The 15,880-nt window shown below is 42.2% G+C and overlaps 1 protein-coding gene across 5 annotated transcripts in view; it reads left to right on the forward strand.

The window, feature by feature from the left end:
- The window catches only part of sh3gl3a (SH3-domain GRB2-like 3a), a 143,292-nt gene that overhangs the window by 19,037 nt on the left and 108,375 nt on the right, over positions 1-15,880 (forward strand). The window contains exon 1 of one of the 5 annotated variants that reach the window (XM_072278326.1): positions 4,110-4,128. The exons of the other annotated variants lie outside the window; for them this stretch is intronic. The gene's annotated coding sequence lies outside the window, so the exon portion shown is untranslated. Of the gene's footprint in view, positions 1-4,109; positions 4,129-15,880 lie in introns of those variants that run through there. 5 annotated transcript variants of the gene reach the window in all.

Raw genomic sequence — 15,880 nt, forward strand, 5'->3', positions numbered from 1 at the left:
TTTCTAGCAGATGGACCGTAGGTGCTTGGCGAAGCGGTCTCCCAATCTACGTTGGGTCTCACCAATATACAGGAGGCCACACTGAAAGCACTAGATACAGTAGATGAACCCAACAGACTCTCAATTGAAGGGTTGCCTCACCTGGAATGACTGGGGCCCTGAATGATGGTGAGGGAGGAGGTGTAGGCACAGATGTGGCACTTGTTCTGCAACCAGTCTGCTGAATATTCATAATTGTGTTCAATTTTCAGTTCTTCATGATAGATCTTTGTGTATTTCATCATCAGCATGCCATTAAACGGCATACATTCACTCTGATGCTGACGATATTGAATCAAGATCTTCACTTTTCACTTTATGCAGTGTTTTTCTATTTCTCATTAATTTCTGCTCATTACATATGCGAGGTCACTTCTCAGAACTGTCTGTGGTGTGCAAAGACAGTTTTCTTAAGACCCTGGGTACCTTCTCAGGGTCTTAAGAAATTTTCCTTTTGTGACAACGTGACAGCGCTCAAGACAAAAATTTGGATTTTGGAAATTTTTGGCTTTTGGAATTTCAGATAATAGGGGATTCAGTGATGGTAAATGTCAGCAGGTTTGGTAGCTGGATTTTCTCTTTTTTGGATATCATCATTCCTGGGCACATGTGTGGTGTGAAAGTTATTTTCCATCTATTGGCACAGGCTTGGATACACTCTGGGTAAGTGACTGTTACTTCTTTTGACCTTGTATTTGAAGGAAGGTCATTGAAGAATCAGCTGAAGATGGTTGAGTGTAGAACATTATCCCGAAGAACTCCTGCAGGAGTGTTCTTGTGAGAAAGGACCTTGACCCCCTGCAGTTTGTCTACAGCTGCAACAGCTCTAGAGCAGATGCAATCTTACTGGCTCTCCACTTGGCCTTGCACAACAGCAATGCCAACACTGGACTACTGTTTATAAATAATAGCTTGGCGTTCAACACCATCATCCCCTCAGTACTAACTAACAAGCTTCCAAACAAAGGCCTCTGTACCTCCCTCTGCAACTGGATCAGAAGACCACAGGCAGTGTGCATTGAAAATAACATCTCCTTACTGGCAGTCAACACAGGTGGATTTCAGGATGCATGGTTAACCCACTACCCTACACTCTACATTCATCATTGTATAGCTAGGCACAGCTCAAATGCCTTTTTATAAACTCACCAATGACATAATTGTTGTTGGTAAAATCTCAGATGGTGACGAGGAGATGTACAGGAGAGAGGTAGATTGGCTGGTTGAATGGTATCTCAATTACAACCTTGCGCTCAGCATGAGTAAGACCAAGGAATTGATTGTGGACTTCAGGATGGAGATGTAAGGAGAACACACATCTGTTCTCACTGAGGGGTCAGCAATGGAAAGGGTGAGCAGCCTTGCATTCCTGGGTGTCAACATTTCAGAGGATCTCTGTTGGGCATATTGCGAAGAAGGCTGTACTTCATTGGGAAGTTTGAAGAGATTCGATACGTCACCAAAGACTCCGGCAAATTTCTACAGATGCACTGTGGAAAGCGTCCTGACTGATCGCACCGTGGCTTGGTATGGAGGCTGCAATCACGGGATTGGAAAAGAAAGCTGAAGTGGGTTGTAGGCCAGGCCAGCTCCATCACGGGCACAAGCCTCTCCACCATCAAGGACATCTTCAAAAGGTGGTACTCAAGAAGCTGGCATCCATCATTAAGGACCCTCACCATCCAGGACATGCCCTCTTCTCCGTACCATCGGAGCGGAGATACAGGGGTCTGAAGATGCACACTCAGTAGCTTCTCTTCCTCTGCCATCAGATCTCAGAATGGTCTGTAAACCCATGGACACTACCTGTCAATTTTGCACGATTTATTTATTTTATATTTCTTATTTTAACATAGTGATTTTCAATGTATTGTACTGTATTGTTGCTGTAAAACAACAAATTTCATAACATACAGTATGTCAGAGATAATACACTTGATTCTAAATTTCTATCCTTTGAATAGAAACATGGGATCGTTTCCTTCCCCATCCAAGGAATTAGTGGGGTCTCTGTTTAATATCAAACCGGAACATCTATCATTAGTATTTTAAGATTCAAATTTATTTATCACGTGTACATCGGAACATGGAGTGAAATGTGGTGTTTGCGTTACCAAGGCTCTCGAGAGTGTGATCAGGGGCAACCTGCAATTGTCACCACACGTTCCGGCAAAAAACATAGCACGGACACAATGTGTGGTACAACAACACAAAATGCAACAAGCAGAAGACCAAGAGTGAAATCAAGCCTTGTTACTCTCTCTCTCACACACACTCGCACACTCTCACACTCTCACACACTCTTTTAACCCCAGGAGACGCCTTCAGCCTCTGCTGGACTCAGACTTGTAGGCATTGGGCCTTTGGCTACCCCAGCAGACTCTCAGAGATTTACAGACTCGTCTCTGGCCAATATTTTGAGAAAGGAATCATTATATCCAGATATATTTATTTAATGATCAATTTCCGGACCACTTGTGTCAAGTGGCGTCCTTGCATAGCGTTGTAATACATAGCCTTAACTTGGTATTCCAAAACTAATCACTGCTTGTAAGTTTCAACTAGTTTGAGCTGTTAACTGATACTTGAACTCATTACTGTACTTGACCCGGAAATGAAGAGCGAATAAGCTTGCCAGAGATGTCATTTGAACAAATCTGCTAAAATATGACTTGATTGATATAATGAAAATGTATTAGTGTTCTTTAACACATCCATGTGAGGCAAGGCAGGATGTGAGGCATTAGTGTCAGAGGACTGCAATACAAGCGACTCCCTTCATATTATTTACTTTAACAATCCATGGCTTGACCCATTGTACTTTGACACTGCACTGTAATTTTAAATGCTGGCTTGTGCCTTGACTCCAATGGAATGACAGTTTCTAACTGATCAGCAGTTTTTATTTTATATGAGTCATAGAGCAGAACAATACAGAGACAGACCGTTGGTCCAATGCATCCTGGCACTCAGCATGCTAGTCCCATTTTCAAATATCTGATGATTATCAATAAGATCCTTCATCCCATCCACCTTCACTAACCCCTTCACCCCACCAATATTCTGAAGTGCAGGTTTCCCACCCCCAGTAGTGCTCTTCACCAAAATGAAGCCATTTCTATAATTCACAAAACTAAATAAATCAATCTTATTTTTGCCGATTATTCTTCACTCCCTTTCAGCTCTTTAAACCTGATATCCAGAGAATGACAACCTATGTGTATTTTAATCATCAAAAGGCTTGTTATGTGTAAAACGTGGTACCTCATTGTCGTGGGGCTGCAGGTGCTGTTGAAGAACGATTGGTTCAAAGTCACAGCAAGAATGCTGTGCTTTTGCTGTCACTGTGGAATTTTGGTACACCTACAACATTTTAATTCTGGGTTTCTCAGGTAATTGGTTACTTTAGAATTAGAAATTCTAACATTATTGCACAGTCTCTTGTCAAGTCAAATCAAGTATCTAATTTATTATCACAGTAAAGGAGCTTTCTATTGCTCTATCAGTTCAACAGACAATGCTCGGTAGCGTAGCGGGTAGTGCAGTTGTTTTACAGTACCAGTGGTCACCAAATGGGTTTTGACTCCCGCCAGTGTCTGTTTATGAGTTTGTACATTCTTATTTCCGGGCTACCCCCAGAACACTCCTTGGACTGTGGTTGTTGAATGACGCATTTCATTGTATGTTTCAATGTACATGTGACAGGTAAAGCTACTCTCTCTCTAAGCAAGTCAGTTAGCACCTAGAAAGAACAACAGCTTTAACAGGCTTCATTTAAACCAAAGGGGGGGACAAAGGTAATTTTTGACGAGTGGAATTGTTAAAATAATGAACTCAGCTTCATCTGGATTTCAGCAGAGGTGAATCAGGATTGTAGGGAACAACTTGGCCAGTTAAGTGTTATTAAATGCTTCTGCTTCCTTAGGAGCTTGCACAGCCTCAGCGTGACATCTAAAACCTTGACGAAGTTCTATAGATGTGGAGTGGAGAGTATATTCACTGCTTGCATTACAGCCTGGTACGGAAACACCAATTTTGTCCGGAAAATCCTACAAAATGTAGTGGATACAGCCAGTCAGTCCATCGCAGGTAAAGCCATCCGCACTATTGAACATATTTACATGAAATGCTATCACAGTAAAGCAGCATCCATCATCAGGGACTCTCAACGCCCTGGACATGCTCTCTTCTCACTGCTGCATTCAGGAAAAAGGTACAGGAGCCTCAGGATTCATCACACCAGGTTCAGGAACATTTATTGCCCCTCAACTATCAGGCTCTTAAACCAAAAGAATAACATCACTGAACTTCACGCCCCATCATTGAAATGTTCCTACACCTTTGGACTTACTTTCTCATGTTCTCAATATTTATTGCATATTTACTTATTATTTCTTTCTTTTTGTAGTTACATAATTCGTTGTCTTTTGCATTCTGGTCGAACATCCAAGTTGGAGCGGTCTTTCGTTAATTCTGTTATGGTTATTATGTTATTAGGGATTTATTGAATATGGCAGCAAGTGAATGAATCTCGGGTTGTAGACGTTGGCATATATGTACTTTGATAATAAATTTACTTTGAACTTCAATGTGGCTACCTTGGGTTTTGGCCCAAATGGCCAGGCCTGAATAGTTGAAGGACGATGAGGACAGTTTGTGGGAAGAGGCAAATGGCCGTCTAGAGAACAGAAGTACTTCATTCTGGCTCATTCAGCCCACATTCCTTCCCTGATTGGTCACCTTCCGACCTCCCTCACTGTTAGTGGATGCAGGCACTCTCCAATTCCTAACCTCCGAGGATTGGTAACAACATGCTCACCCTCCACTCAACCCCATCCTCCCCTTCTGTTCCCAGTTGTAGGTTCGCAACTCAGCCTTGGCTATGACCTCCACTGCAGTGTTCTTCACCAAAGGGAGTCAAACCTACAGATTGTGCTGGAGGGAAAGATGACACAGAACTTAAGAATCTGAGTCTCCTGAACCAAACTCCTTCCTATCTATTCACATCTCTGTTACTGCTCCTCTACTTTCACCTCCCTCACAAGGGCAATAGACATCAAGAATAGGAAACATTTCAATTAATCTTTTTTTTTTTGCTATTTGCAACATGCATAACATACTGCAATAAGTTTTATTGGGGCTGCATGGTAGCGTAGTTGTTATCCCATCACTTTGCAGTACAGGCAATTCTGTTTCAGTTCCCGCTGCTGCTTGTAAGGAGTTTGTACATTCTCCCCATGACTGCACGGGTTTCCTCCGGGTACTCTGGTTTGCTCTCACAGTCGAAGGACATAACAGTTAGTAGGTTAATTGGTCATTGTAAATTGTCCCGTGATTAGGGTGGGATTAAATCGGGGGATTGCTGAGCGGTGTGGCTCAAGGGGCTAGAAGGGCCTCCTTTGTACTGTATCTCAATAAATAATAAAATAAGTAATCGGGAGACGTGTCCACTACCAGCAAATGACAAATCCAGTCTTACTATGTACTCATTTTAATCTTTTAACGTAAACTGCTATAAATTGGCAAACTGATTTCCGGGACAATTTCAGTTACTCTTAACATTGGGACTCCAGTTTTATTGCGTACAGTTGTAATTACTCCTCTTTCAGAGCAACGTGATGATACCAGAAAGATTTATTTAGGATGGTTTCAGTGATTGAGGGATTTCAGTGAAAATATTAAACTGGAGAAGCTGGGCTTGTTCTCCTCAGTGTAGAAGAAAAGTTGGTGTATAATTTGATAGAGGAGAATAAATTTGTGAGGGTTAAATTGCAGCTTGAAGAAGGAATCGGCAACATATGAAGGTGGTTTAATTAACAGGCGTGTCAGATTTAGAATTTGGGAAAAGGTTTAAGAGAGATGTAAAGAAAATCCTTTACTCAACCTGAATTTTACCCTCTGAAGAGTAGTGGAAACGGATTTAATTCATACCTTCAAATGGATTGCTCCCTCCTTACAAATATGGATTAATGAGTGACAAATGAGCAGCAAATCCTATTTTGCTCTTTAGGGCTTATCATCATTATTAATGAGGTAAATATTCACCATTTAGCAATCCTTAAGGAACCATGAGAAACATCATCGTCTCTAATGATGCAGAAGAAGGCTCATTAAGTCAATGCTGAACATCAGAACAATCCTCTCTCTCTTTGTAACTTATTCTATCTTGCGTATCCCCCAGCTCTTCCTGATTATCCACTACCCACAAACATAAGGATTAAATTACAGTAAACTAATTAAAACCTCCCAACCAGCTCAGCCTTGGGTGTGGGAGAAAACTGGAGCGCCAAGAAAGTAGATGAGCGGCAGAGTGGTGCCAGCGAACTAGGTTCAATCCCAACCTCGTGTACAATCTGTGTGGCAGTTCCACATTCTTCCTGTGACTCTGTGAATTAACTCCAGGTGCTCTGGTATCCTACCACATCCGAAAGAAGTGTAGGTTGGTAGGTTTATTATCATATCGTCTCAGTGTATAGGCGAAGTTGATGAGAATATAATAGGGATTAATATAGTGTTAGTTTGTGGGTTGGCATAGACGTAATGGGCCAAAGGGTTATTTCCGTTCTGTACTGCTCTCTCATTCCGTGGCACGGAGAGGAGACCCACACGGTCACATGAAGAATGTGCAAACTCCACGCAGACAACGCCAGGCCCGGGATCATGAATGGATCATTGGAGCTGTGTGACATCGGCACTACCTCCTGCATGACAGCATTTTATTCGCAGAAGGTTGTTGTTTCAAATTCATCCTGTCTTACTAGTGACATTGTTGCCAATGACAAATATCTGGGACATGAATTTGGGTTTGGCCTTAATCCAAGAGTTAAGACTGATTCAAATTTAGTTAAAGAGCTTCATCTTGTCTGTACTGCAGCTGAAAAGTTTGAGGCATAGATGCTTTTGTTAACATAATTATTATCAACTCCCTTCCGGTAAGATGGCAGCGCACTCGGACGCAGCGGCCTCCAGATCCAACCAAAGATGTAATTGCTCGTCTTTTACATATTTTTCACAATAAGAAGACACTGCTAGATATTACAAACACCAATTATTACTGTACCAGCAAGTCGCTGGATAGTGGTAGAGCTAGACTTGTGTGCCGTGTAGCAGACTGCTTTAGCCATCCAGGGAAGGCGGATTCAGAGATGGTGCGTGAAGGTGGTGCACAATCCAATGGATGGTGTGGGACGTTTTTGTTCTGATCACAAGACCCTTTTGGACATTGGTAATGTAGAGTATTGGGAGTCTGGTTCACTGGTTCTTTGGCAAAATCGATGTCGGGGGAGCTATATGGCCTCGGTAGTGCAGACCAGGCCCTCATTCATGCCTTAGGGTGATCTGTTGAGGAAGGAGATGCCAGAGGTGGCTGCGTACTGCTGGATTCCCCCCTGGGTTGGAGGCCAGCTCCTCCCATCAGTGCTGCCCTCCTCTGTTCACTTGGTGGAAGACAAGCTGAATTGCCTTCAACTGCAGCTGCACTGTGCGAGATGAGGAACTGCTGCAGCTTGTTCTTGTGGAAACATGGCTTCAGGACAACATCCATGCACCATCATTCTTCAGGCCATGACACTCAGGGACTTGGGCTACATTATCACTTTATAATTTTTTTGTACTCTGATTTTCTGCTACCATAATTATGTGCTATATGTGTTTCGTGTTGTGTGCGACTGTTGTTTCTGCGTTTTGCACCTTTGCCCCAGAGGAATCCTGTGTATGGTTGAATGACAATTAAACTTGAACTTGCTTTTCCTTTCCCCTATAGCAACATCCTCAGCCCTTCTCCCATCATCTATCATATGCCCAACCATAAAACTGAACCCCATGCAATCACTCAATGTATATATTCAGATTCACTTACTGACCACTTGTATATCGCAACTTACAGTGAAATGCATTGTTTGTGTTTGCAACCAACACAACTGAAGAATATGCTGGGGGCAGCCTGCAAATGTTGCCACACATTCCGGCGTCAATATAACACACACACACACACACACACACACACACACACACACACACACACACACACACACACACACACACACACACACACACACTTCACAAGTAACAGGAGCAATAGCAACAAAACAACAATAAAACAAGCCCCTTTCCTCCCTGTCAGCCGCCCACCCACCTACTGACTCGCGCACACAGATAGCCCTCCAACCATGATCTCAACAATGGTGGGGTTGGCAGAGCAATGGCCTCTTTAACTGTGCACAATGCCTTGAGTTTCAACAGCAGCATGTTAATGACTTGACTTTGGCTGGGAAGTTGCCACAAGTTAAAATTGCTCTGTAGGGGATTGCTTGGACATCCATTGTTCAGGAGTAGCTTATATGTCGGTCAGAATCTATCTGACACATATATAGGCCAAATGTAGCAAAACCAGTAATTAAACAGCTATTCATTGTTTAATTCACTGGTTAATATCCCTACACGTTAGATCAATGTAGAGAAATGCAAACATTTTCTAAAACCTCTCACTGAATTTGCTGTTTTATGCAATTTTAATTTTTGCATGGCAATTTATTTTGCAACAGCAGTCGGGAGTTTCAAACTAGATATTACTGTCCTGTAAATTAAAAAGGCAAACTTTGCACAATGTTTTCTTGGTGAAGATTTCTTTTCTCAGTATTTTCCAATTGTAATTGATTTCCTGATTATGCTTGTTTCAGCACCATGCACTTTGCATTTGGTTTATCATGTGACATCCTAAGGATTCTTCTTCTGCTGGCATCTGAACACTGATTAAATTCATATATTTTGAAAGATCAGAACGTTAATCCATGTAATTTTCCTCAAATGATATTTTTTCCCCTTTTTGATATAATCACTCATTTTCCTGATATATTGGTCTAAGCAGACATTTTTTCCCCTTTTTGATATAATCACTCATTTTCCTGATATATTGGTCTAAGCAGACTCAGGTTTTACACAGGGCTGTGATTTTGCTGGAAAAAAATGTTGCTTGTAGCCTTGACTATTAAAGTGAAGAATAAGATAAATCAAAAGAGTTGATTAAGTTGCTGAGTAGAAAATAATGCATCATTATCTGTCGCACACTTAAAAACATTCTAAAAGCAGGCAACGTGTAGGGATATTAATCAAGGGTGGTAAAATTACTCTAATTTTCTTTTAGCTTTCAGCTTTGCTATGATTGCTATTCTAACTACAAATGAATTAATACTCTCAAAATCATCTTGCAGTTGCTTTGTAATCAACTGATCTTTATTACCATTACTGCAGTATTTTTCTAAAGTGTCAGATGTTTCAAACTCAAAAGCACCTATTTTGTTAGCATTTCATCTGCATGGGGAAATGAATTAATACAATCTTACTCTCCTATTGCTTTTATACATTTCATTGGAGCAGCAAGGATTAAACTGGTGCGTAACCAAATGAAGTACCAAGCTTATTTGGATGACCAAACATTCATAATATTTCTTACCTAGTGAAGAATTAGTATAAGTGATTATTTCTGCATGCATCCTTCAGCCCATCACCAGAGCTCCAAGTTCTAAATTTTGTTGGTTTTTCACATTTATCATTTGAGCAAATGCACCATTGCCTATTAAACCACTGACATTCAGAGCAGCAATGAAGGTCCTCCATCTCTGACAATGTTCAGGACTTCCTTCATCGTGTCAGTAGCTCCCTCTCAGTTTTCACCACTGCCACTCCCAGAATGAGGTTCATGAACACCATCGCACTCAGACGTGGAAGGATTTTTCATTGCTGTTTCCGTAACAATTTTGTTTTACCAGTCAGGGTTATTACCCTGAGCTGAACCCCCAAACCTGAAGGACCGGTGGACCATTCTTTGTCTGTCCTCTACCCTTTGACCTGTTTGGCATGGGTGACCTTACCAAGAGACAAAGCATAAAGCCCTGACTCCAGCCAACATAGCTCTCCGGGTCATTGAGGTATGCAAACCTCCAAACCACAACAAGGTTGTTGTCCTTTTGGAGGATTTGTGCAAATACAAACATTGCATATTGGAGATTGTTATTCCAGGTAGATTTAGCTCTTCTACATGTTAAAATCTTAACCCAGCACTGGCTGTAGAATGCAGCAACAGGATTTGGCCTTAAACACTGTAGTGACTCCAACTATATTTCATGGGTGCTTTAGGAATTTTTGAGGCCACAAAAGGCACCAAATGAATCAAGACTTTTTTAATATGTTAGTTTTTAAAGGTCATTTTCCTATAATTGAAAAGTGAAAAAAATAACCTCAAAGCCTTAGGCAACGCTGAAATTAAATAAAATTCAAGAATTAGAATGCAGTGAGAATGAAAAAGATGGAAAATTAGTTACTGTGATTTAGGGTTTTTTATTTTTAATAGAATTTAATAAAATTCATCTGCTAAATTGGAACTCTAATGCTTTAGTTTCATTTTGTCCTTCGAGCATGATCATTTTATTTGTCTCGTATATTCTGTGCCAGCTATATTGAAAAGCAATGCCATTTGTTCTATTGACCTGTTCTTTCTACAACTGCTTGCAACTTTATTAGTCTCCAGGTATTTATCTTAATTCCCATTTGAAGCCAGCTATTGAATCTCAAATCATCCCCTTTCACAACCAAATGCAATTTCAAATCCTCGTTACTCAATTCTTCCCTCTGGTTCTTTTGCCAAGTGTCTTGGGAGTTTAAATTATCTTAACTAGTTACTCATTCAACATCAGTTTTCTATTTGCTTACCACATTGAGATTGAGAGTGTACTGTGATTGGAAATGCATGGTTATATAAGCCAGAAGATGCCACAAATAAACATTAGTTTAAGTTGTCCTTCACTACTCCTAACAGTATCTTTGCATTTTTACTCCAATCCTTGCCCTATGCTTGGATTATCCCTGGATAGCCTTAATATGCTTCTAAATTGGAGGAACAGTGTTCAAGCAAATTTTTCTATTACCAATATCATTGTTGCCTGGCTTCACTTGGGTTTGCTGCAAGATTGGCTTCAAAACTCTGACTGCACAAATTATGTGCTTGCTCACATAAATATATGGCTTAGTGGCATTTATTCAGCCAAATTTTCTATACTGTCCAAATGAATGTAATCCAGTCTTCCACTGTGGAGTGACTATTTGATTAAGAAAATGGAATCGTAGGGAGACAAGGCGCTGAAGAAGGCTTTTGGCATGTTGGCCTCCAACAGTCAGGGCACTGAGTATAGGAGTTGGGAAGGGTCTAGTCCTGACGAAGGGTCTCGGCCTGAAACGTCGACTGTACCTCTTCCTAGAGATGCTGCCTGGCCTGCTGCGTTCACCAGCAACTTTGATGTGTGTTCATAGGAGTTGGGACGCTGTTTTGCAGTTGTTCCAGATGTTGGTGAGGCCACACCTGGAATATTGTGTACAGTACTGGCCAATGTGTAATAGCAAAGATGCCATTAAACTGGCAAAAGGTGCATGGACTTTTCAGAATGTTGTCAGGACTTAGGACCTTATTCATTGGAGCTTAGGAGGCTGAGATGTACAGAATTATGAGGAGCATAGGTAGAGTGAATGAACGTAGACCTATTCCTTCTCATTTTTTATTTCCTTTCTCTGGGAAAATGACTAAGATGAGAGGGGAAAATTTAAAAGGGAGCTGAGGAGAAACTTCTTCAAACAGAGAATGGTGTATATATGGAATAAACTGTTAGGGGAAAATAAATGAGACGTTGTATAGTAACAACACTTACAAGACCTTTGGACAGGTACATACAGTACTGTGCCAAAGTCTCAGGCACATGTAAAAAAAAACTCTGTAAAGTGAAGATGCTTTCAAAAATACACTGTTGTGCAGTTCTGTAAGAAAATTGGCTGGTAGGTTGTTCCAAGCATCTTGGAACACTTGCCACAGTTCTTCTGCAAACTTCAGCTGTCCTGCTTGCTTTTGTCTTTCCAGGTGATCCCAGACGGCCTTGATGATGTTGTGATCAGGGCTCTGTAGAGGCCATATCTTCTGCTGCAGAACGCCTGGTTCTTTTTTTCATTGACAAATAGTTCTTTATGACCCTGGCCGTGTGTTCGAAGTCAATGTTTTGTTCTAGATCGCCAACTCCATTTGCAGAAATACAGCCCCAAACCTACAGGGAATTTCCATCGTCCTTCACTGTTGACTGCAGACACTCATCTGGGTAGTGCTGTCGAGCTCTTCTACAGGCAAACTGCTTCCTGGTTGAGCAAAAAATGTCAAATTTTGACTTGTCAGTCCAGAACACTTGCTGCAATTGCTTGCACCCGAGTCCTTGTGTTTTGTGCACAGATGAGTCTTTTGGCTTTTTCCCCCCACTTCAGAGAAGTGGCTTTTTGGCAGCCACTCTTCCATGAAGCCCACTTCTGACAAAACTTCTCCGGACTGTAGAGGGGGGTACTTGGGTTCCAGTAGTCTCTCTGAGTTCCAAGCTGATAGCAGTGCTGCATTGCTTCCAATTTAGAAGGGACTTCAGTTTGATGTATCTCTCAGCAGTTTCCGTGGACGATGACTGCATTTCTGGTCCTCAACTTAGCCTGTTTTTATTGTGTTTGGACAGCACATCTTGAAACTCCTGTCTGCTGCAAAAATTCTGCTTGGGAGCGACCTTGCTGATGCAGGGTGACCACCTAGTGTCTTGTTGCTATGCTCACTCTTGCCATGAAGTAGCAATTGATGAATTGAAGATTAAACTGTCACATCTGCCACACCCTCACCTTTTAGTTTGACTGTCCTTCACCCAGTGATTCCTTCTACACCTGTTTCTGTTTAGGTAATCAGTTTAGTTCATACAACTCATTAAATGTCTCTGATCATTAGCATCCTGTTTGTTAACTTTGTTTAATCATGCACTGGGCTAGATACCTACACGATAGGCTTATTCAGAAAGTTAGAAGGCATGGGATCCAGGGAAGTTTGGCCAGGTGGATTCAGAATTGGCTTGCCTGCAGAAGGCTGAGGGTGGTGGTGGAGGGAGTACATTCAGTTTGGAGTATTGTGACTAGTGGTGTCCCACAGGGATCTGTTCTGGGACCTCTACTTTTCGTGATTTCTATTAACGACCTGGATGTGGGGGTAGAAGGGTGGGTTGGCAAGTTTGCAGACGACACAAAGGTTGGTGGTGTTGTAGATAGTGTAGAGGATTGTCAAAGATTGCAGAGAGACATTGATAGGATGCAGAAGTGGGCTGAGAAGTGGCAGATGGAGTTCAACCCGGAGAAGTGTGAGGTGGTACACTTTGGGAGGACAAACTCCAAGGCAGAGTACAAACTAAATGGCAGGATACTTGGTAGTGTGGAAGAGCAGAGGGATCTCGGGGTACATGTCCACAGATCCCTGAAAGTTGCCTCACAGGTGGATAGGGTAGTTAAGAAAGCTTATGGGGTGTTAGCTTTCATAAGTCGAGGGATAGAGTTTAAGAGTCGCGACGTAATGATGCAGCACTATAAAACTCTGGTTAGGCCACACTTGGAGTACTGTGTCCAGTTCTGGTCGCCTCACTATAGGAAGGATGTGGAAGCATTGGAAAGGGTACAGAGGAGATTTACCAGGATGCTGCCTGGTTTAGAGAGTATGCATTATGATCAGAGATTAAGGGAGCTAGGGCTTTACTCCTTGGAGAGAAGGAGGATGAGAGGAGACATGATATAGGTGTACAAGATAATAAGAGGAATAGATAGAGTGGATAGCCAGCGCCTTTTCCCCAGGGTACCACTGCTCATTACAAGAGGACATGGCTTTAAGGTAAGGGGTGGGAAGTTCAAGGGGGATATTAGAGGAAGGTTTTTTACTCAGAGAGTGGTTGGTGTGTGGAATGCACTGCCTGAGTCAGTGGTGGAGGCAGATACACTAGTGAAGTTTAAGAGACTACTAGACAGGTATATGGAGGAATTTAAGGTGGGGGCTTATATGGGAGGCAGGGTGTGAGGGTCGGCACAACTATGTTCTAAAGTAATTAAGATTCTATTTGAAAAATAATCTATTACTTAATATGTTACTTTAATGAAATGTAAAGATTTCTCTTAACATTAATTTTTTTGGGGAAAATATTTTCATTTGGAAATCTAAAATTTGCTCCTTTCTGCTGACACACTAATGCAGAAGACAAAAAATAACCATCCAAAATAAAATTTAGATTAAAAATTAGGTTGGCCAAGACATTTGCACAGTAATGTACATAGAAATAATTATAGGAATATGGACCAAGTGTAGGCAAATGAACTATCTTGGGCAGCATGGATGAGCTGGGCTGTTTCCAGGCTGTATTACTGTATGAATCTAACAGACTGGGGTGTAATAGCAGAGACATCAGCGTACAGCTACTGCAAGGCGTTAATGTGTAACTTAAGAGAGGACTAAACTGTTGGCAGCTCTTCTCAGCTAGAATGTGTTTGAACAGGTCGCCAGCTTTTGCAATGAAGCAAACTCTACATTTGTAGTGAATCCCTGCTTCTGCACAAGAGGTCCCCATTAAGTGCAGGTCAGACATATGGCAAACAATTTAGTGAAAGTGATATCCATCTCAGAACTGTTTGCCTTTAGACGTGCAGTAGACGTCTGGGCCTGTGAGTGTAGACATGGAGAACTTGGGAGCAATTGGTAGAGTTACTCAAACATGAAGTAAACAATCAGCCTTCCAAATATATCCCATCCCATTGGCCTGACAGTAGAATTTCTCAGACACTGATGCCCGCTTCCTGATGGGCAGAATGTCTTTTACGTTCAGTTTGACGCACGGAATGATGTGCCAGCAAGGAAGGCTCCCCTTTCCGGCCACAGCTGATGAGAGAAAGATCACAGCCAGGGTCAATCCATGCGTACCTCATATGACCATACCTGGTCAATTACTGAGGGACCGTGCAGCAGAGTTAACAGAGGTTCAAACAGACATCCTCAACATCCCTCTGGAACGGTCCACTGTCCCCTCGGGCTTTAAGGTGGCCTCCATCATCCTGGTGCCTAATACGGCAACAGTAACCTTGATGGGTCTCAATGCCTCTCTCTGTAACTGAATCCTAGACTTCTCGACAGAAATGCCACAGTGAGCTAGAAACCTCTCTAGCTCCATCAGGCTGAGCACTAGCACTCCCCAGGGCTGCGTCCTCAGCCCACTGCTGACACATGACTGTACTGCTAGATCCAGTTCAAACTAAATCATTAAATTCGCTGATGACACAACACTGGTTGGCCTCACCAACAACAGCGACGAGATGCCATACAGAGAAGGGGTACTGTAAAGTGGCTGGTAGAAACAACTTGAGTCTCAACATGGGGCAGGACCGAAGAGGTGATTGTGGACTTAATGTTGACCACTCCTCAATGCACATACATGGCTCCTCTGTGGTGACAGAGTTAGTAGCACTAAGTTTCTCTGAGTGCACATAATGAACTATCTCACCTGGTTCCTCAACACTACATCTTTGGTCAAGAATCATCTTCAAATTCCTGAGGAATTGAAGTTACTGAGGCTCTCTTGCTTCTCCCCCCCCCCCCCCCACCCACCACCCCTATTCTAACCAGTTTTTACAAGAGCACCATATAGAGTGTCCTGACCAGCTGCATCACTGTCTGGTACAGGAATTGCAAGGCTTCTGATTACGAGTCTGTACAAAGGATTGCAAGGACTGCCTCTCTTCCACTCATCAGCGATATTTATCAGGAGCACTACATAATCGGGCCCCTTAGCATTGTCAACAATCTTTTCCATCCTTCTTACAATCTCTTTGACCTCCTTACTATCAGGAAGGAGATAACGTAGTATTAGGACAAGAACTGCTAGGATGGGAAGCAGCTTCTTCCAGGGCGTAAAACTGCTGATCTCCTTGCCACAACCCAGATCTCATCTTGTATGAAGGGCCAGTAGTGTTATAC

This window comes from Mobula birostris, chromosome 14 (assembly GCF_030028105.1).
Source record: "Mobula birostris isolate sMobBir1 chromosome 14, sMobBir1.hap1, whole genome shotgun sequence".
Classification (NCBI taxonomy): domain Eukaryota; kingdom Metazoa; phylum Chordata; class Chondrichthyes; order Myliobatiformes; family Myliobatidae; genus Mobula; species Mobula birostris.